The following is a 21,054-nucleotide window of genomic DNA, read 5'->3' on the forward strand; positions in this document are numbered from 1 at the left end:
GTGAGAGCCAGTGGCCACCTTTTACTTCTAGTGCTGCGGACACTGTGTGGGACACTAGCACAGTCATTTTTGTCTCAGGGTAAACTTGCATGCTTCTTGAATATTCAGCACGACTGCTGCTACAGTTCTGAGGCAACTTGGCCATTCTTTGGCTGTTGCATCTAGTTGCTTAGAGAAGTAAGCAACTGCCTTTCAGTAAGGGTTTAAGTCTTGAGCTAGTATTCTCTGGGCAATTCTTTGCGTGGGAAAAATAGAAAGAATGGTTTACTTACATCTGGAAGTTTCAAAGCTGGAGCTGACATGAGGGCACTCTCTCTAGCTGGCGAAAGGCCTATGTGGTGTCTTGTGTCTACTGGAGATCTCTGTTTCTATTGGCAATAAGAGCATAGAGGGGTCTGGCGAGCAGTCTATAATTATAAACTCACAGCTGGCACTACCCTGCCATGCCTAAGAGGGTTCGGAGTTCTTTTGTTGTCTGGGGTTTCAGGGTTTGGCATACGGCTTCTCTGCCTTAAAGTCTGCTGCTCAGCACTCACTTCTTACTCTAGGCAGATTACTTTCTGTTTTACTACTTGTGCCTTTTTCTTTGAGACTCTGCATCTTTGAAGTTCTAGGAAATTTAAAAGGCTTACTGTCTAGGCTTCTCTCGCTTCTCTCATCTGAGTGGCTACTAGAAGATCGTCTACGTACTGCAACAGCCTCCTTTCCTCTTGTGGAGCTTCTTGGGACTCTGGGTCTTTGTAAGCTGTTCTCTAATCGGAGTGGGGAATCTTGAAGCCTTCAGGCACATGGACTATGTGAGCTTGAGTTTGAATGCAAAAATTTCTTGGCTGGCTTCATGAATAGGGAGGCAAAAGAAGGCATCTCTTAGGCTTAAAACAGTGAACTAGATTAGCTCAGGTGTTAAACAAGTTAGTAAGGTATATGGATTTGCTACCACAGGGTATAAATTCTGTGTTATCTTATTGACAGCCCTTAATCTAGTACTATCAGTTATTGGGCTGATTCCTTCTTTATTTTCTTTTTGAGGGTACTACTCAGTTCTCACTAGTTTTGTTCTTTCTTTAAGCTTGATGCTCATGGGGGAGCGTCTTTCACTCTCTCTGGTACAGCAGAGGCTTATACTCTTGAAAACACTTGTTTACTTATTCTAATATCTCTTTACTAATGTCTTTCTTAATTTCAGTGTCTGTTAATGTTAAGCTTAACATCTTTATATCATTTGCCTCTAGAGTAACTTTTCTTATTTAGAATGTTTAGCAAATTGAGCGAATTGTACAAAAGCTTTTAGGTACACATAGTACACATATTACTTTAAAGGTTTGCACAAGGATGCCTTCTCAGACTGGCCAGTTGTTCAGTTGTTCCCTACACTGCAATATAAACATTCTCTACAGGTACTAAAGTTTTATTTAAAACTGAATATATGGCCCTTGTGTCAACAAAAATTCTTCCTTTTTGGGGAGGTCATCTTTACTCTTCTTCTCTTACCTTGGGAGGAGCCTTTAGCAAATCATATGTACTCATTTTGTGAACTGTGATTGCTTTGCATTTCAGCACGATAATCTTTGCCTGATTTCATATGTTGCTATCTTATGCTGCATGCTGAACAACATGTTTGATTTGCTTTCTCTTTGCTTTGTTTTCTCTTTTCAAGAAATCTGGGTGATTTCTTAAAACACAAAGACATTTCAGCATACAAAACTCTATCTTATTTATCTTCTTATTTTAAAACAGTACTAACAGCAATGAAGTATTATAAATCTTTTTATTTTTTGAGCTGCTCCTACTGGCAGCTTTCTCTCAGTGAGCTCTTTCCAAAAGGGGCTAATTTAGGAACCTTTTTGCTCTGGTCAGTTCCATTATTTATTTCTCCTTGCTCTATCTCGCTTCTACTCAAACTTTTTTACAGACCTTCACAGTAGTTTCTCAACTTTTTTCTTATACACACAGCTCTAGGTGGCAGGTATTAGATGTGGTTCTCACACACAAGTTCTAAGACCTTAGGTTCTGAATCTGCTTGACTAGAAACTTCTAATTTACATGTGCTCTGACACTTATTAGAATAGCAAAACTAGTGTTTCTCATAAACACTGCACTGCAATAATAACTGCACATCTAGCTTTTGCTCACAGGCCATTCCCGTGTTCTCTGGGGAGACGGGGCATCCAGAGCTGTCCCTGTGCTCAGGGGACAGCCACTGTCACCTCACACAGCATGCTAATCAAAAACGTGATATAGACACTATATTCTGATCAAACAAAATATCAGTCTTTTCTAGTTTTCTTCTTGCACAATCTAATTAAGCTCTGTGTCTACTTACACTTGTTTTACTGCTTTGCAAAAAGGCTGTGCTAGTCACAGCCGAAATTCTGATATGCCTTCAGACACAAACACTCGCACTCGCACCTCTCCCTTTATCTCAAATTCGCTAGAGCCAAGGCTTGAATTGCTGTGAGGGGGGGGAATTCTTGGAATTCTTTTAACTCTATCGTAATTAAGCATAAATCACTGTACTATAGTTCTCCTATGTAAAATGCCACTTTTGTTGCAACAAAATCTTAAAATCTCCACAAACACTACTATACAATGAGAATCAAATTACCACAATGCAGCGGAAGAAAATCACTACACAAAACTACTGGGAAAGGGCATATCTCTCAAAGTGCTCGCTTTTCTCAACACAACATAGCATATCATAATTCAGCATTTACTCACATCAATTTTCTTGGACACAATCAAAATCAAACATCTAAGGCAAAGGAACTCTCTGAGCTCATACTCACGGTTAAAATGTACTAGATCTACACAAATCACTACATTTAAACACGATAAATACTATCACTGACATTCTTCTACTCACTTCTCTGTGGGGCACTTCTGTCCTTGCCCTCGCAGCTTGCTGCAGCCGGCGCCTCAGGCTTCACTCGGCTGCTTCAAACACGGGTAGTACTGACTCTCTCGCACTGTAGATTTATTCTCTTTTATACACTATACACTTATACACTTGCACGATTAGAAACACAGTGCACTGACTACACAATGCACACATTAACCATACAGCAACACAATGTCCGGACATCACACACACACAAACAAAGCACACACGGGCTCAACAGTTCTGCTCTATCAGAACTATGAACTCCTAACACACATACACGGGTTCACCTGGCTCACTCTCAGAGCCTCTAGCGGTTCTGCTCTATCAGCAGTGGACAGCTTACAAACCATGGAACTGTTAGCAGTGGTATGGGCAATGTCACAGCTTAAGGGACCATTGAACGTTGTTACAGACTCTTTGTATGTTGCAGGAGTTGTAGCGAGAATTGAAGATGCCTCCATAAAGGAGGTACAGAATCAGAGACTGTATGAACTGTTAATGCAGCTGAAGAAGGCTACAAGATCAAGGGTATTGGAAAAAATGCTCCCAATATTACCCGTTAGATTGTGCCTGGGCCAGTCTGACCCTCACTGCCGGGCCAAAGGCAGCAACTGCGGTGTATCACCCCAGAGATACCTTGGCTTGCTGGTGGTTGCAGCTGGGCACTGAACAAGTCCAGGCTTGTTAGGAACTCCCGTTTACCTCAGGAGGAATGGCTTCAGGCGATGGTGAAGAGAAAAAGGAGAGGATTCTGCTGGAGGGTTTAATGTCCAGAGGTTTATTCCATGGTTACAGAGGTCTGAACGTGAGGAACTGCTCCAACAGAACCCCGACCGCATGCTCTGATCACCTTTTTAAGCTCAGGGACAGGGGGAGGGGAGGTACAGGTGAGCCACCAACCAGGTGAGAGGGGCAGGGTCTCAGGGGAAGATGATACCCAGAAAGGCCAATGACCTGTGGGCATAGGGGCATCCCTTGAACGTGACCAACCACACGATGCCTTGCTGGAATGTTAAGCCTGATTGACAGGACTCACTCAGCATGGGGGCAAGGGGGAAGGGAGAGACGTATAGGCACACCTGGGAAAGTGACCTGGAAGGCCAAAATGGGACATTACAGCACACCACAACAAAGGGAACATGCTTATGCTGTAATTCATGTCAGGAGCCACAAATGGAATGTTGGTTTAGGAGAAGGGAATGATAGGGCGGGTAAATTGGTTACTATAACCCAGAACACACCCCTGTCAAATCACCAATTGGCACGAGAAGCCCACTCAATGTTTCACCAAAATGCAAAAGGCTTAAGTAGAGAATTTAAGGTAACACTCACGGAAGCAAAAGCCATCATGAGGGCCTGTCCAACTTGTAGTCACCATAATGGGGGTAGTGGTTTAGGCTTAGGAGTAAATCCACGAGGCCTGCAATCAAATGAGTTATGGCAAATGGATGTCACACATGTCCCTAGTTTTGGCAGGCTAAAATACGTACATGTGTCTATTGATACTTATAGCAAATATATTTGGGCAACGGCTCAGACCGGAGAAAGAGCTATACATGTGGAAAGGCATTTGTATAGTTGCTTTGCAGTAATGGGTACACCAAAAAGAATTAAAATGGATAATGGTTCTGCCTATATCAGTCAGAGGATAGGGAAATTTTTAACAAATTGGGGAATTGAACATGTTGCAGGCATTCCAAACTCCCCGACAGGGCAAGCCATCATTGAAAGGGCAAATTGTACCTTGAAAAGGTATTTAGCCAAACACGAGGGAGTAACTGACCCCCAGGCAAGGTTGTTAAAAAGTTTGTTTGTGATCAATCATTTGTGTGTATTTGGAGATGCAGGGCAAACCCCAGCAGAACTGCATTATAAGCCAAAAGAGTTTACTGAGCAGAAAAAGGAAATGTGGGTAAGATACAGGGACCCCAAGACAGGGTTGTGGAAGGATCCTGCTAAGGTCCTGTTCTGGGGAAGGGGATATCTCTGTGTTTCCACCCCTACAGGAGCGCTGTGGGTACCTGCCAAGTGGACTAAACCTGTCCTTAATGCAGCGATTGGTGGACAACCTCATGGAAGGGGACAAGGAACGCCTGGAGGAGAAACTGCCCCTGATCCTATGACCACTACTGCTACAGCTGAAGGGACACTCGAAAGCGGTCGACAGGGCCCTGACATGCCGCCGCAAGACGGCCAAGGAACTGATTAACACCGTTGAATCATTATCATCTTTCTACATAAGGGGACCGGCAAGGGAGAACTGCCTTATGTGCCGCAGCCCAGGTTGTGCCGCTTGGGTAGCACTATATTGTGGGGGTTGTGGTAGGACCTTTTGGGTAGAACAGTCATTGCTTTGGTGCTTGTGGTGCAATGCCTGTGATCATGAACACACATGAGGTGATGACTGGCAAAGGGAACTAAGGACACAGACAGGGCGAGATGCAGCTTCGGCTTTAGATCTTTACGAGTCTCCTGAACAGAAGATTTTGGCTTACTATCGGTGGGAGGTGCAATATATTCTAAAAAGGGTTAATGCTCAAAGTAGGTCATACATAGCCTCCGCAAGGTGTAGAAAATTGGTGCCCTTAACACAGCATTCTGTTGTAGGACCCGTTAAAGGAGATCCTGATAAAGCATTAGACCAATGCATTAAGGAACTACAGGAGTGGAGACTACAAGTGTCGGGAGCGGTAAAGTTAGGAGCGGTAAAGTTAAAGGTTGATAAGAAAAAGAAAGCGAGAAAGAAAACAGAAAAATGAGGCTTATTTTTGTTATACTGCTTAGTGCTGTGACGGCTGGAGCAGTAGGAGTAACGCGCTTTAATCAACCAAGAGATAATATATGGATAACGCTTGCTAATCAAATTAACCAATCATCGCTTTGTCTTAACCTTGGAGGGGTTACTAACCCATTTTGAACATGCTTAGTGGGACTCCCAGTGTCGTCTCCTCGGGAATTTTGCAGTCTGATCGATAACCAAACTCTATGCATGCACAATATGACAAACATGAGGTTACCCATGCAACAAGGGTACACTGCAAGTCAAAGTGACAGTTACCGCCAATGCTTAATAATCTTATCACTTAATACTACCTTGTACTCTCCTCCAGAGGAGTTGGATCTCTTCGGGAGTGCAAACGCCAGTATGACTAACACCTCAAATGGCGGTTGGTTCAGTTTCGATCCCTTAGATCTCCAGAATTTAAATCAGCATAGAGGAACATGGGCTACCCTAGATTCATCCCTGAATTTGGGTACAGTGTCTCAGCAGCTTTACAGCCAATGTAACGGCACTAACATCACGGCACCGATTAAATTACCCACAGGGATATTTTTAATTTGTGGAGACAGAGCTTGGAATGGTATACCAGCCAGGCCACAGGGCGGACCTTGCTATTTGGGAAAATTGTCATTGTTTCACCCCAATGTGTTTTTATTAATGCAATTGAGTCAAAATTCAAGCAGGGAGAGACGCAGCCTGCACGACTTAGACTGCAGACAGATAGGAAACCCACAGTTTTGGAGTGAGTTAAAACAAGTGATAGTTTCAACCATCTTGCCAGGAGGAGCTGCAAATAAAGCTATGAACTTAGCAAAGAAATTGGGATGCTGGGCCAAGAATGAGTTAAACAAGACATCACAAATTTTAGATATGCTAACCGCAGATGTGCAAAGTGTTAATCATGCTGTTTTGCAAAATAGAGCAGCTATAGATTTTTTGCTTTTAGCACAAGGGCATGGGTGTGAAGAGTTTGAGGGAATGTGCTGCATGAATTTGTCCGATCATTCTGTATCTATTCATGCCAAGATAAAAGAATTGCAGCAGGGACTTCACAATCTCAAAGAAGAAGGCCTAGGAATCGACGAATGGCTTAAAAGCTTAGGACTTGTACCGTGACTGAGGAACCTTGTGACATATGCTATAGGGATACTGGGTGTGATTATGATGCTTTTGCTTATTTTGCCTTGTATTTTTAATTGTATTCAAAATATGGTCAGCCGAATGATAGAAAAAAACCTGGCAAACTAACCTTCTTGCACAAAAAGAAAACGGAGGAAGTGTGGAGAGCTTTGTGCAGATGTGGCTTGAAGGGAAAGGCCATGATCATATACAGCTGGTTAAGAAGTAAAAATGCAGCTGTAAGCAGTAAGTTCTCAGCCTTCTGATTACAAGGCAAGGACACTGTGCCCTTGAGCAGGTAACTGTAAGACAACAACAATAGGATGTAAAAACAGGAACTAGTCTCAACAGAAAACCACAAGCATCCTGAGAATGTAGCCACAAAGGAGGAGCTGACATTTGATCTATAGCCAATGATGAGCTTAGCTTTTGCAATATGTATGAGCTTGATTAACGCTATTATAAAAGCATGTAAGCCGGATCAATAAATTTGAGACTTGTTGATCATCATTGGATGTGCTTGTCTCCCTTCGCTCCGTCGTGTTTCACAGAGGCGTCTTTAGCTTCCCAGTGGTTCAACAGACTGTCAGTTACACAAAAAGCTTTGTATCACTTCTCTGAATTTCCTCTCATTCTAAACCAGGATACTGATATTGCTAATTTTTAGTTCCATGTCTCTGGTTTTTGACTCTGTTACATACTGCTCCAAAGTCATATCATTGATGACATAGAAGAAGCTGGTGAAGAGAGATTCCATGGGAATTCCCAGGAGTCAGGTCTTCTGAAACTCAGGATTATTAATATTTTCTCCACACTTTACACAAATGACTTTGTTTTGTTCTGATATTATGATAGGATGAAAATAAAATAAGTCACTAAGGGTATTTGCTTTCCTCAACTAACGATTTCATCTGGAAGGGAAAAGGGTCCAGCAATCTGAGTAAGAGTAAGTGAACAAGACCTGAAATTCCGGTGAATATAACCATGGGGTTGGAAATCATTAGATGCTTCACTCCTGGTTTGTCAAATTGCCTTTGAGAGAAACTGTATGCAGTCCCTGAAAATGCATGTCCCCAAGACATACTCAGCAGTAATCGAGTCTCCTCCTTTTTTCAAATGGTTTAAAGTTGCAAAGGAAATCTTTAAGGAAATTAACTGAGGCCAGATTAGAGAAAGAATGAAGAGCTGAGACTGAAAGACCAGTTATAGTTCCCCAGTCCTTGCCTAAGCAGTATGAATGCTGCTTGTGTTACCTCGAACAGCCTAAGTGGCAGCATCCTGCAGCCACTGACCACAAAAACATGGTCAAAAAAAGAGGGATTTAACCCTGGCCAAGACACTTGTCAGGCTTCAGAGACTTCCTTTGCTGAGATAATCTAGACTTAGAGTTTTGTGCTCAGTTCTTGTATCCTCCAAAGCTGCCCAAGGGGTGTAAAATAAGCTGGACAAGTAAGATTCCTGATCTAAACATCAAGTTTGAAACTGATGAATTTAAAAATCAGAGCGAAACAGCACAGACCATCACCCCTGATTCACAGTGTGAAGGATTACCTGGCAAGAGAAGTGTCCTTTGTTTCAAGTGTCACTGCACTTTTTACGAGACTGTTGGGGTAACTGGTGCCTTTACTGGACAGACTGGATAGGGAAAGACCCAGGCCTTCTGCAAAAAGGCTCTATAGATAGTCAACTGGAAAACAAATACAACCAAAAATAGTAATTTTTTAACATTACTGTTCTTTTAAGGGACTCTCCAAAGCTAAAACCAAGTCCTACTCCTGAAACTTGGCTACCTCTCCACTCTTAGGGAAAGAGACATCTTAAAAGAAGGCTTAAACATGCCAAACTGTTGCCACATTCCTGCTTGTCAACCAAATTCAGCACGTTGAAAAAGTGAGCACTGCTCCACTCCTTCCCTGACCAGCCTGTCTGAACTCATACAAACCAGAGTTCACCTTTATGCTATGGTAATGAACACACACAGGTCTTCTTCCTGCAGAGCTCAGCCTAAGACTGTTCCTGAGCATATGCATGCTTGTCATGGCAAACCTGGGAAGTCTGAATTTATAACAGAGCTCACACACATGCCTGTCTGGTAGCACTTACAGTTCTCTGACGGGATAAATCAACCATTCGGTCTCCATCATTATTTATTTGATGGCAAGGCACTAGAAGACTGAAGGAAAAAACCAAATAGGTTTTTTATGAAAATGTCTTTATGTGTACAATGCCAGTCTTTTCAGAGAAAAGTAAAATTCTTTTCTGAAAAAAGCATGTGAAGGGACATAAGACTTTAACAAAGTCAATCTTCATGTTCACGATTGGGAGAAAAGGGTTAAAAGCAGAAGAATAGTGAGGAGGATGGTAGATTCACTCAAGTGACCTTGCAGCTGAGAATGTCAAGGCCGGGAGAATATCAGTGTAGGAAACCCCATATATTATGCCTACTATTGTTTATCCCCTGTCTATTTGAGAAGTAGAATTTCTGTGTAGAGATAATGTAGGTGTTTAGAGAGACTTGGAGGCACTCTCACGCTCATGCCTGAGCTCCCTGTTTTGGGATAGAGAAGATCCAAGCTCAGAGATCATAAAAAGCACAGAGGACATCACAGCATGGTGCTAAACTATGCGTGCGCTGGCCCTTCATAAAATGGTGCAAACAGTAGTCCCGCCACCCACTAGTATGGACTGAGCCTAACGGTGCCTGTGTTCCTGCTTGTGTATCTCAACACGAGTGTTGCTTCAGGATCCTCTGGCTAGCAATGTCATGAATGAAATTTACTCTTTGCATTTCAGCTGTGGTTTTGTGGTTGTTCCAGCTGCCTCTCTGTGTTGACTTACACATTTGGTATAGTCAGCAGGATCTGGGAACAACCATTCCATGGCTAAGGAAAAGTCAGAAACTGGGGAGGCTGTAATGGTGATTCTCCACATTTTTAGATGGCCCAGCACTGAACACTGGACCATGTGGCCACTTTCCTAGCAAAAATGGCTCTGCTGGAGGCATGGCCTGAAATACATGGCCTGAAATATATGATGGGGCAGAAGTCTGCTCACAAGTTAGCGGGGGGATTGTGCTGGTTTTGCAATAACTGACTTTTGGTGAAGAGGGGAAAAGGCAGTCACAAAAGTGATTCTCTGTGAGGAGCTTCTAGTAGCTTCCTCCATGCCTGGCAAAACCAATCGCTGGCTAGCTCTGAAGATAGGCTACTGCTAAGCCAATTAGAAAAGCTAGTAGCGCCTCTATGATAACATATTTAAGAACAAAAAAATGTAGGAAGCTCCTTTGCTCCCTGCTCTCTACAGAGGAGGGTCACTGTTGAGTAAGAAAGCAGCACGGACTCCAAGAAGGGTGGTTTGCACAACAGCAGCCTTAATGCGAAAACTCTTCTCTTTTATAGACAGTTCAGATACATTCCACTTGATTGGCTAATTAACAAAAACATCTTTCTCACAAACAATCCTTGAGAAGAACAGAGAAACAGAGAATAGGAAAACGCCACCTGCAGGTTGTTTATTATAACAAGTTATTATCATTTCTCAACGACTCCCTAAAAGTCTCACAAGTCCGCTGTGAAAAAACTTGTTTTCTCGCTCTCTGACCAGACTGTCACATCCACAGAGGAGTGGGGGGAGGGGGCAGCTGGGTTCCCCTCCCTGAAGGGGCTGGCCAGGGCTTCTTGTGGGAGCAAGCAGCTGTATCCTGTGTTGGTGCGTCCGCCAGGCCATGCTGCTGGGGGCCATTCTGGCACCACGTCCACCCATGAGGCCAGGACCAGTGCCAGGAGCCACCCTGACACCATCTGGTTCGGGAGCAGCCACAGTTGTCTTGGCATGGTGTTGTAGTGCGTTTTTATACTTTGTAATACTTTGAAGTGGTTTTGTTTTGTATCCCCATATTTCTCCCAAATGGTTTATCCCAGACTGTACCCCCCTCCCTTTACCTGTGTTATCCCTCTCCCTGGATGAGACCATCCCCAAACCCCCACCCTGGCTCTCTGTCAATCACTCAGCATCCCATCCCCTCCATCTAGAAGCTTCAGTCCAGGTCCTCGGGTGATTAGCCAGAGGCTAGGGGTCAGCCCTCCAAGCCTTGTCCCATACGCTTTCCTAAATGTCTATCCCCCAGTATCCATCCCTTAGGGTGACTTATTGGTTAGTAAAATGTTATCTACTTTTGGTTTCCATCGCCCGTTAAATGCAACCTTGGCACATCTCCCGGGGCTCTCAGCAGGAGGCCCCCTAAGGTGCAGGAGCTCCTTCAGGACTCCTAGAATAAAACCTTGGATTAACCCCTGCTAAGAGTCGGCCCTTTATCTTCTACCAATGTCTCTAGTGTCTCTTCTGCTGCAAAGGCGACTAGCCTAGGTGCCCTCAGTACCCTCGGGGCATGGGAGAGTGTCTCCCCACTGTCAGCCGTGTCAGGGCTGGCCCCCTGGTGTCTGCTGACTTGGGACTGGCCAAGGGTTCCTGAGAGGCTCACAGAGGGACCGAGACAGCATGGCTCGCAATGGACTTTATTTACTTAGCTGCTTTTAACCAGCCATGCTGGGGACAGAAAGACAGAAGTGGCAGCAGCAGCTTTTCTTTTTTCAGCTTTTTTCACTATTTGCACCTAGCTTGTAGCTGCCAAATGAATCAGACCTTCAGCCTCGGCCAGGCCAGAGGTAAAATAGGTCCTCAGATGAGGCAGGGATAGGTTGGATTTAAATCTATACAGGGACTTCTTCCAGTCACATTCTATTACAGTAGAATCCGTGATGTTTGTATGTCTGAGACGTAACACATGACAGAACTCCCTTGGTCATCAGCAAACAGGGTGCTTTATTGTTCAGAGCTTACTTTTATAAGCAATGCAAAACTCTCGGGTCGAGACAGCTCATTGGTCTCTCTCTGTGCTCCCAGACTCTGAACCAATACAATGTCTGCATCTTAGGAGAGCTCCCATTGGTTGTGAGCTTCAGTCAGTCAGCCCAGAGGCTGCTCCATGGAGCTGAACTGCATATTATAACTTGATTAATACTAATGCAACATCTCACTGTTTTGTCTTTACTAAAAATCCTGGTTTGTTCTCTGTCATCTATTTGCAGGAATACCTAACAAACAGGGTGACAGAAAAACAGCATGGTTTTAATTTGCATTACTTATATATAGTGAAGGTGCAGTATACTGGTTTAGAGTCTGCAGGCAAGAATTTCTTGGTGTTTAGTGTTGCAGTGTGATTTCAGGGTTTACCTTAGAAACCCGGGTCCCTCCCATGAAGATTCCCTCCCAGGTGTGTCAATCACCTCTCCTTTCCCTTCCCTGACCCCTGCCAAGCACTGTCTGTCAATCCTGGAATTCCAGAAGGGCGTCGAGTGATTGGCAGATTCAAAGGATGTCCTCTACCCCTGGGGGAGGGAGGGCATTGGGCCATCCAGGCGTCCTTTGTCCCTTAATACCTCCTCCCATGTACCTGGTTGGTGGCTTCCTACCCTTTCCCTGCCCCTCTCCCCCCAGGTTAAAAAGGTGAGCAACCACGTGGTTGGGAGAGTTCTATTGGAGCTTGGAGAGTTCTATTGGAGCTCTTGTTGGATTCAGAGGCCCGTGGGCAAGAAGAAAGCTCTGGATCAAAACTCTCCATCAGAACTGACTCCTTTCCTTCACCATTGCCTTAAAGCTTTTCCGCCAGAGGTAAACCTGAGGACCGGACCCTCTCACAAGAGGAATCTCCATCCCGCTACCACCAGAGCCCCAATATGCCTGGACTTGTCTCCAAGTGCCCAGCCGCAACACAGAGCTAGCCAAAAGTGTCTCTGGGGTGAAACACCACAGTTGCCGCTATTTGGTTCAGCAGCAAGGCCAGACAAGCTCAGGCACGTCCCAAATGGCTACATTGGCAATATTCCAATAGTTTAGGTTACAAGTTACAACTTATTTCTAAAAAAAAATAAACCACTTAAGTCTTAAAACTGTTAAAGAAAAGTCTAACTACTAGAAAAGCAATCTGTAAAGAGAAAACCAGTTTGTAAACAGGAAAATTAATTTGTAAACAAAGTTGCAAGTTAAATCTTATCTCTAAACTGAATTTATAACTTTGAAATATTCAACCTGAGAACTGTGAGAAAAAACAAACAACATATAAAGCAATTTCTAAATAAATAAGAGTCCTTATATGAAGCGATATTTTAAGAGTCCCAGATTTCTATGAGGTATTTACTTTTTGCTATGGATACATGACTCTGTAATGTCTCTTGTTTTAGGTAGTTGAATATCATAAGGCTACTGTACTGTTATATGATTTATTTAAGACTCAAAGAGGGGGGTGTACCCTCACCCCAACCCCTTTTACCCCCCCAAGTAAGCTTTTATGGACATCTAGTGTAAGAAGAATTTTAACAAGAATAATAGTGCAACCCATTTATCCCTGAAAGAAAAATCTAACACCCAGAATAGATGGCTTTTAACTTTTAAAATTATGACAATGGCAGAACTTCAGCTAAGGAACCCCACAACCAAAATTTGCCTACGACAAATTAATTTTGTTATGAGTACCTCAGTGGATATCCCCTGGATCTTATCCATCCTTCTCAAAACATTGCAACAATAATCACTTGGAGTAACAAAAAGATACATGACACGGGAAAAGGAACCGTGAGTACTGTGTAGTTGAGTGGTGTGTGAGACGTGATTCTATCACAAAGCGAGTGTGGACCCCAAGATCGCAGTTCCACTCTCTCGTGAAGCGGTCGGTCGCAGGGGAAGCGGACTCCTTGGTTCATTACACACGTGAAGCCTGAAACTCGGGGGGGAGTTCAGGGGTTTGATCAAGGGTTTGGATCAGAAGGGAAGGGACGTTCCCAAAGGGTTTGGGAGCTGGTAAACCTTCCGGTCTGGAGTTCAGGTAAGAGAGCTTGTTACCAGCCAAAAGGTCCACAGAAGGGTTCTCTGTGAGGCTAAGTAAGCTGGTAGGTTTTTAGCAGACATCAAAGAAACCGGTACCGGATAGAGACCTGGGATTCTCTTTGAGAATTCCAGCCGAAACAAACTCAAGGTAAGAAAGGTCAGGAAAAGTCATTTTCAAAGATGGGACAGAGAAAGAGCAAGGCTCAGAGAAAACTCCAGGAAAAGCCTTCGAAAGCCCCAGAAAAGGTTCAACCTGAAATCCCAAGGGATAGTCCATTGGGATGGATGTTAGAACATTGGGAGGACAACCCCAGGAGAGAGGGAAAATCCAAGGAGAGAATGATCCATTTTTGCATCGAGAAATGGGGAGGGAAAGAGATCGGGAGGTATGTGGTCTAGACTGTTTTTGGCATGTTCAAGACCTGGACGTGCCAAACTTTATACAACCATGTCGCTGACCAGTACCCACAAGAATTGGAAGAATTAGAATATGCTGTAATATGGAGAAATGCTTGTTTGGGATTATTCCCGATAAGAGCCCATAGGCGCGTGGCAACTCGGGGCCAGGAATGGAAGCCGCTGGATAACCTCCTGCCTCCCTATCTGGTCCCTCCGCCCCAGCCTGTGCAAGCCCAAGTCCCTGTGCCCACAGTTGCGGGACCTTCACAAGCCCAGGTACCTCCAGTGTCCGTGTTGCCTCCAGAAGCCTCGCTCCCACAGGAGCAAGCTTCAGTGCCTCCGCTCCCACAAGAACAGGCTTCGACACCTTAGCTTCCATAGGAGTGGCCCCAGCCCCCATCACCACCCAAATTGGAAGAGAAGTGGGAGGAGCCAGCTCTCCCCCAGCCCATTGAACACGACAAAAAACTAGGAAGGTAAACACTGATGATAGTGAGGACGAGGAAGAAAAGCCCAACCTCTTCCCCTTATGGGAAGTGCTGACTGCTCTAGGAATTATCAGCTTTGTGAATGTGCCGATCAATACTGGGGATGTCAGGGCTTTCAAAAAGGAGATGGGGAAGTTGATGGATGATCTGCTGGGGGTTGCAGAAAGACTAGATGAGTTCCTAGGAACCAGCATTTACACCTATGATCACCTTAATGCAATATTATGGTTGTTGTTTAACAACGAGGAAAGACAAATGATCAGGCAAGCCTCGATCAGGGATTGGGAACATAGGAACCCACAAGGGGAGTGAGGAGACCAGAGGTGGTTGGACTAGAAACCATCTTGGAGCACCCAGATGGAGGAAGGCAGACAGAGGATGATAAATCTCAGAAACATGGTAATACAAGGTATATGGGAGGCGGTGCCGAAAGGGCAAAACATGAGTAAAGTACTTGGAGAGTGCCAGGGAAAGGATGAGACACCCACTGAATGGCTGGAAAGGCTGAGAAAGAGCCTCCAAATGTATTTGGGAACAGACCCTGAGTCCCCAGTCGAGGCGGTCCTGTTGAAAACTCAATTTGTGGCGAAATTGTGGGAAGATATAAGGAAGAAACTAGAAAAGATAGAGGGATGGCAAGATAGAGAATTGCAGGATTTGCTTCGGTAGTCCTGGAAAGTCTACATGAGAAGGGATGAAGAAAAACAGAAAATCCAGGCAAAAGTGCTAGTGGCCACAGTAAGGGAAGCACAGAAACAAGAACAGGTCTGGGAGTCAGCAAAGTCAGCGCCACCGAGGAAACAGAACTCTTCCCAAGGTAAGGACTCAAACAATCAGAAAAAGGATATTGAGTGCTTTTACTGCAAACAAAAGGGCCACATTCAAAGGAATTGTCCGAAGAAAGTCAAGGATGAGAAAATGTTTCAGGAAGACTAGAGGTGTCAGGGGCTTTTTAATTTGGGGTTCGGGACATCCAAGAAGCCCTTGATAAATTGAGACTGGGACTCCACAAGCAAGAGGTAGTATTTTTAGTAGATTCTGGAGCCAAATGGACCACTGTACAGCGATTACCACTGGGATGCTCTATAAGCGATGATACTATGATGGTAATCGGGGCAAAAGGGGAACCTTTTAAGGTTCCAATTATTAATAACATTGAAATAGAATCAGAGAATAATGTTTTGTGAAGATAGCCAAAAACTTCACAACTTTGTGAAAGTTGTAATGCCGGTATGTTTATTATTACAGCGCTGGATGCATGCGGAGATTACTCTCCTTAAAAGACATGCATACCTCTGGGAACTTCAGGTCTCTTTTTATCCCCCTCTCAAATACATATGCATACAGTTTCACAATAGGTTCATACATATTCATTTTTACAAGTTTCACGTGACATTTGCTGCTAGTTCTTCTTTATCAGAAAGAATTCCTAGGTCAGGCTGACCTGCTTTCACAGCAGTCTCTCTGTCCCTCTTTATCACCCTCTGTCTCCCCCCCCTTATCTCTGTCCTTCATTGAATCCCTGAGCCTAGGCCTTGCAGTCAGGCTACAGACTACAGGCTTCAAACTACAGACTTAACTCAAAGATGTACATTTCACCTAAATCAAAATGGATTTCTACTCTGGAGAATTTCTACTCTGTCTCAATAAGCATTGCATTGGAAATATGTTACTGGTCGAGGAAGCAGAATGCAATCTGCTGGGAAGGGATCTGATGGTGGCACTAGAGATCAGCCTGGTAGTGCAGAATTCCCAGCTCAAGCTGAGGTTGTACCAACTCACTGACAAGGATGAAAGGAGGATAGATCCGAAGGTTTGGTACACTCAAGGGGAGGCTGGGAGGTTGGACATCGAACCAATCCATATTGAAATTGAGAGGGCGGAAGACCCTATTAGGGTAAAGCAGTACCCTATTCCCATGGGATGGAGGAGGGGGTTGAAACCAGTGATAGAAGAAGTAGTGAAGAAAGGAACGTTGGAGCCGTGCATGTCCAGGCACAATACCCCAGTATTGGCAGTGCGGAAAACAAATGGTAGTTATAGATTCTGCAGGATTTAAGGGCTGTGAACCAAAGGACTAAGACACTGTTCCCCATGGTTTGAAATCCTTACACTTTGTTAAATAATGTCTCTCCCAAGGACACGTCGTACAGAGTGACTGACCTGAAAGATGCCTTTTGGACCTGTCCTTTAGCTAAGGACAGCAGAGATTATTTTGCGTTTCGATGGGAAAATACTGAGTTTGAAAGCAGGCAGCTGGGCTGCGCCTGCAATCAGCTGCCGAGCCACGCCCCCTCCATGGAGGAGCAGACTGGCTTCCCCTTCCCCTGTCCCAGCTCCTCCCGCAGGGGCAGCCTCAGGACAGCCTGAAAAACTCGGGGGGGAAGCCAGGCTGGTTGCAGGTGCCGCGGCAGCCGCTGCTGGGGGCGGCGGGACCGCGTATGGCTCCAAAGAGGGTTCTGCGGGCCCGGCGCCGTTCTCAGCAGCATCTTGAACTGGAACTGGGCTGGCGGAAGGCGGCGAAGCCACCGGGGGAGCCAGTGGGGGCGGCGGAGTCGCCATGGCCAGAGGGAGCGCATTCCCCGCCAGGCTGGAGGCAGCAGCTACGTCTTCTCTGGGTCCCGGAAGCTGCAGCGCAGGCGCAGACAGCAGAGCTGGCGGAGCCAAGCCGGGAGGCGGTGGGCCCGCGGGGTCGGCCCCCGGGGCATGCTCAGGCGGGCACATAGCCGCGGAGACAGGCTGCCTCTCTGAGACAGGCTCTTGTTGATCGCTGCTGCTGTCGATTGCGTCGCCTAGCAACACGGGCGAAGCCGTGGGAAGCGGCGCCTCCGCGATCGGAACGCCGACAAACTGCTGGAGGCAGTGAGGCCGATCCGGCTGCCAGCGGGGCTGGCCCAGGCTGCGGCGGGGCCGCGGGCTGGGCCACGGGGTCTGGCGCCTGCCGCGGCGCTGGCCAGGGCGGGGCCTGTGGCCAACTCACATCCCCCCCGAGGGCAACGAGGGGGGGGGAAAAAGCAGCTCCATTTGAGCATGCTCCAAAGGCGCAGTAAAAACTTTTCCTTGGCTCCGGGCGATGCGGGGGGGCTGGGAACCAGCAGTTCGTGTTCCTGGAAAGGTTCCTCTCCTGCCGGGTCTGGTGGGAAGGGAGCACGACCTCTGCATTCGGCAAACCATTCAATTGAAGATTCTTTCCGTTTCAAAACTTTAAAGAGAGTTTTGAATGCCAGATAAATGCGAGGAAATCCAAATCCCTGTTAAAGAGCGTCCTCAAAATATAATTCCATGCATTCCCATATGTGCGAATCGAGGGAATACACCACATCTGTAAAAAATCTATAGAATTTTGTCCATCTGAAAAACTCATAGAAATGTCTCTTCACCATAGGAACTCTGTCTTCATGACCCCATCTTTGCCAGAGGGCAATAATTTTCTCCTCTGCGGGGGATAATGGAACCTCTGCCTCCATAGGCACCCTCTGCCACATCCCAGCCCACATTGTGCGAAGGGCAGCAGTTTCAGGAAGGGAAGAGTTAACAGTACCTTGTGACAGTGTCCTCTGGACTTCAGCAGGCTGCTCTGTGCTGTGAAGATTTTCGGACATCTTGTCTGGGAGACTTCAAAAGGTTCTCTTTGTGGTCAGCCTTGGCAGTGAGCTCTGTCCAAATTCAGGGTCCCCGGTTCTTCAGCCCCAGGCTAGAAGCTACTTCTGTGGTCAGTTGTGTAGTGACATCAATGCCACACACTCAGGGTTCACCCAGCGTGGCAATGCTCCTCTGGGGGCTCACCAAAAGAGGACTTTTTCTTTACTCAAGGTCACCAATTGTGCAAATTTTTCGTCACTCAAGGTCACCAATTGTGGTGGTGTTTGCAGGGGTCCCAGGACGAGAGAAGAGATGAGGATCTGACTCCATGTTTCAGAAGGCTAATTTATTATTTTATTATATATATTATATTAAAACTACTAAAAGAATAGAAGAAAGGATTTCATCAGAAGGCTTGCAAGGAAAGGAGAAAGAATGGAATGAATAACAGAAGTTTGTGACTCTTAGAGAGTCTGAGCCAGCTGACTGTGATTGGCCATTAATTAAAAACAACCACATGAGACCAATCACAGACCCACTTGTTGCATTCCCCAGCAGCAGATAATTATTGTTTACATTTTGTTCCTGAGGCCTCAGCTTCTCAGGAGAAAAAATCCTTAGGAAAAGATTTTTCATAAAACATGTCTGTTACAGGCAAGCACTTGAGCAAGTGCTGAGTCACTTTGTACCAGTGGAAGGAACAAGATTATTACAGTATGTGGACAATTTATTGATTGCTGGTCCAAGGGAGGAGGATGTAAAGATGAGTACCATAGCACTCCTGAATTTCTTAGGGGACAAAGGATTGAAAGTGTCTAAGTCGAAACTGCAGTTCACGGGGCCCAAAGTCAGGTATTTGGGACATTGGTTAACAAAAGGTGAGAAGAAATTAGACCCTGAAAGGGTGGCAGGGATCATTGCCCTGCCTCCTCCACGGACAAAGAGAGAAGTGAGACAATTATTGGGGCATTTGGGATATTGCTGGCAATGGATTGAAGGGTACAGTGGGAAGGTAAAGTTTTTATATGAAAAGCTCACCACTGACAAATTAAATTGGACAGAAAAAGATGAGGAGAGATAAATGAGCCTTGCTTGGTCTTATCCTATGCAAGCTGTTGCAGCTCCAGAGCTCAGTCCCCAAGGGGACTGGGTGCTAGAAGCCAGCTCGCTCTCAGACCAAGGCCGCGGGACAGCCCTAGCAAGCAGGGAATATTCAGCTCTTAGTGATTAGGCAGCTCTTATTTCAAGCTCTTTGCTTGCTAGGTAGCTTTTCCCTTGGCCTAAGGCCCCAGCAGACGGTAGAGAGAGGAGAAGCAGAAGACGCTGGCTGTTCCACGAGTATGGCTTTATTGGAGGGTCCGTGAAGGGTCTCAGCTCTTCTTCTTCCGAGTTAGTAGGAGTACAGTATGCTACTTTTATACCCTTGGCCCAGATCCAATCCTGACCAATGGCAAAGGTGTTAGAGTGACCATAAGTGACCAATAGTAGGGTTAACAACATATTGCCTTACATGGCTATAGGGATAAGGTACAAGGCGGATGTCCCTGGAGACAGGAAACTTCTTTGCCGCTGTGTCAGCATTCTATTCTCCAAGGGGCCCTGGCTAAACCTGAGGGGTTTACTACAACTCCACTTTCTGTTTTTACAAAAAATGCATTCGCGAGAGTTCTTTTGAAACACTGAACAAGACACAAGAACATAGCTAACACAGTAAAAATTACAAGGAGAATCAACAACAATCCCTTAACTAAAGATGCAGCCCATCCTGTTAGTCCCCATTGCCCAAAAAGTTCATTGACCCAATCTGGGATTCTTTCTACTTTCAAGTCCTTCACGAGTTCTTTCAGTTTCTGGATGTTCGCATGGATGGACTCTGAACGCGAAGAGAGGTTGAAGCAGCACATTGCTTCGAAGTCCTCACATCCATGTCTGTGGGCAAGCAGCAGGAAGTCGATTGCTGCTCGGTTTTGGAGTGAAGCTTGTCTTGTGGTTTCTTCTTCCTTTAAGAGATCACTTAAGGCTGCTGATGTGGTATTAGCTTGTTTACTGAGCCAACACCCAAGGTGATTGATTTCACCAAGGGCTTTAGCTGCAGCTACCCAGGGTAAAAACAGAGAGACAGCAATCTTTTTTGGTCTGTTCCAATCGTATAATCTCAGATCACAATTTTCATTGAATTCAGTGTAGGACCTTTTTTCACGTTTTGATTCTCTTTCTTTTTTCCAATTATGTAACAGGGTGATGTTTGGAGTAAGGGTAGAAAGTTTTCCCAGAGTACAGGGACCTCCATGGAGTCAGGAGGGGATCCCTGCCCATACTCTATCACCACAGATGAGAAACATTCCCTTGGGTAATACTTTGGGATGGAGAGAGGACACAGAAATCACACGAGCCGTGTAATTGCACCAGTCATGAGGGTTATAGGCTTTGTTAATTGGTGATACATCTTTTCGATATGTGTTTTTGTGTTGGTCAATTTCTGGCCAATCGTTTTTCGGACACCTAAAGTAAAATTTGACACAAATATGTGGTCTTGGAGAATCCCAATAGATCCAATTCTTGGGGTTCCTCTCGAGCATCTGGCATAATTTTTGTCCACTCGTCCCAAGTATCAGCCCCATTGGGTCTCTTACCTGTGGTGCGGAGAACCTCAGAGTTATAGACAGGCCAGTCGTCTGCTACAAAGGGAATTCCTACTAGACATGTAGAAAGTGGATAATCAATGCTTCCCATGGACAAGCACATGTTGTCTTGTTTTAGTGTTTTTGCTAAGGTTACCCAAACATTATGGCTGGGCTGAGGGCTAATCCAGCCGAAGGCACGCGGTACGGTGTAGAGCATCCAGGCAGCGGTGAGGACAGCACCGACGGAGATATTTTTCATCTTTGGGCAGGATTAGGGCTTCTGATGTGGAATATAAG

The sequence above is a fragment of the Melospiza georgiana genome, chromosome W (assembly GCF_028018845.1).
Source record: "Melospiza georgiana isolate bMelGeo1 chromosome W, bMelGeo1.pri, whole genome shotgun sequence".
NCBI lineage: Eukaryota > Metazoa > Chordata > Aves > Passeriformes > Passerellidae > Melospiza > Melospiza georgiana.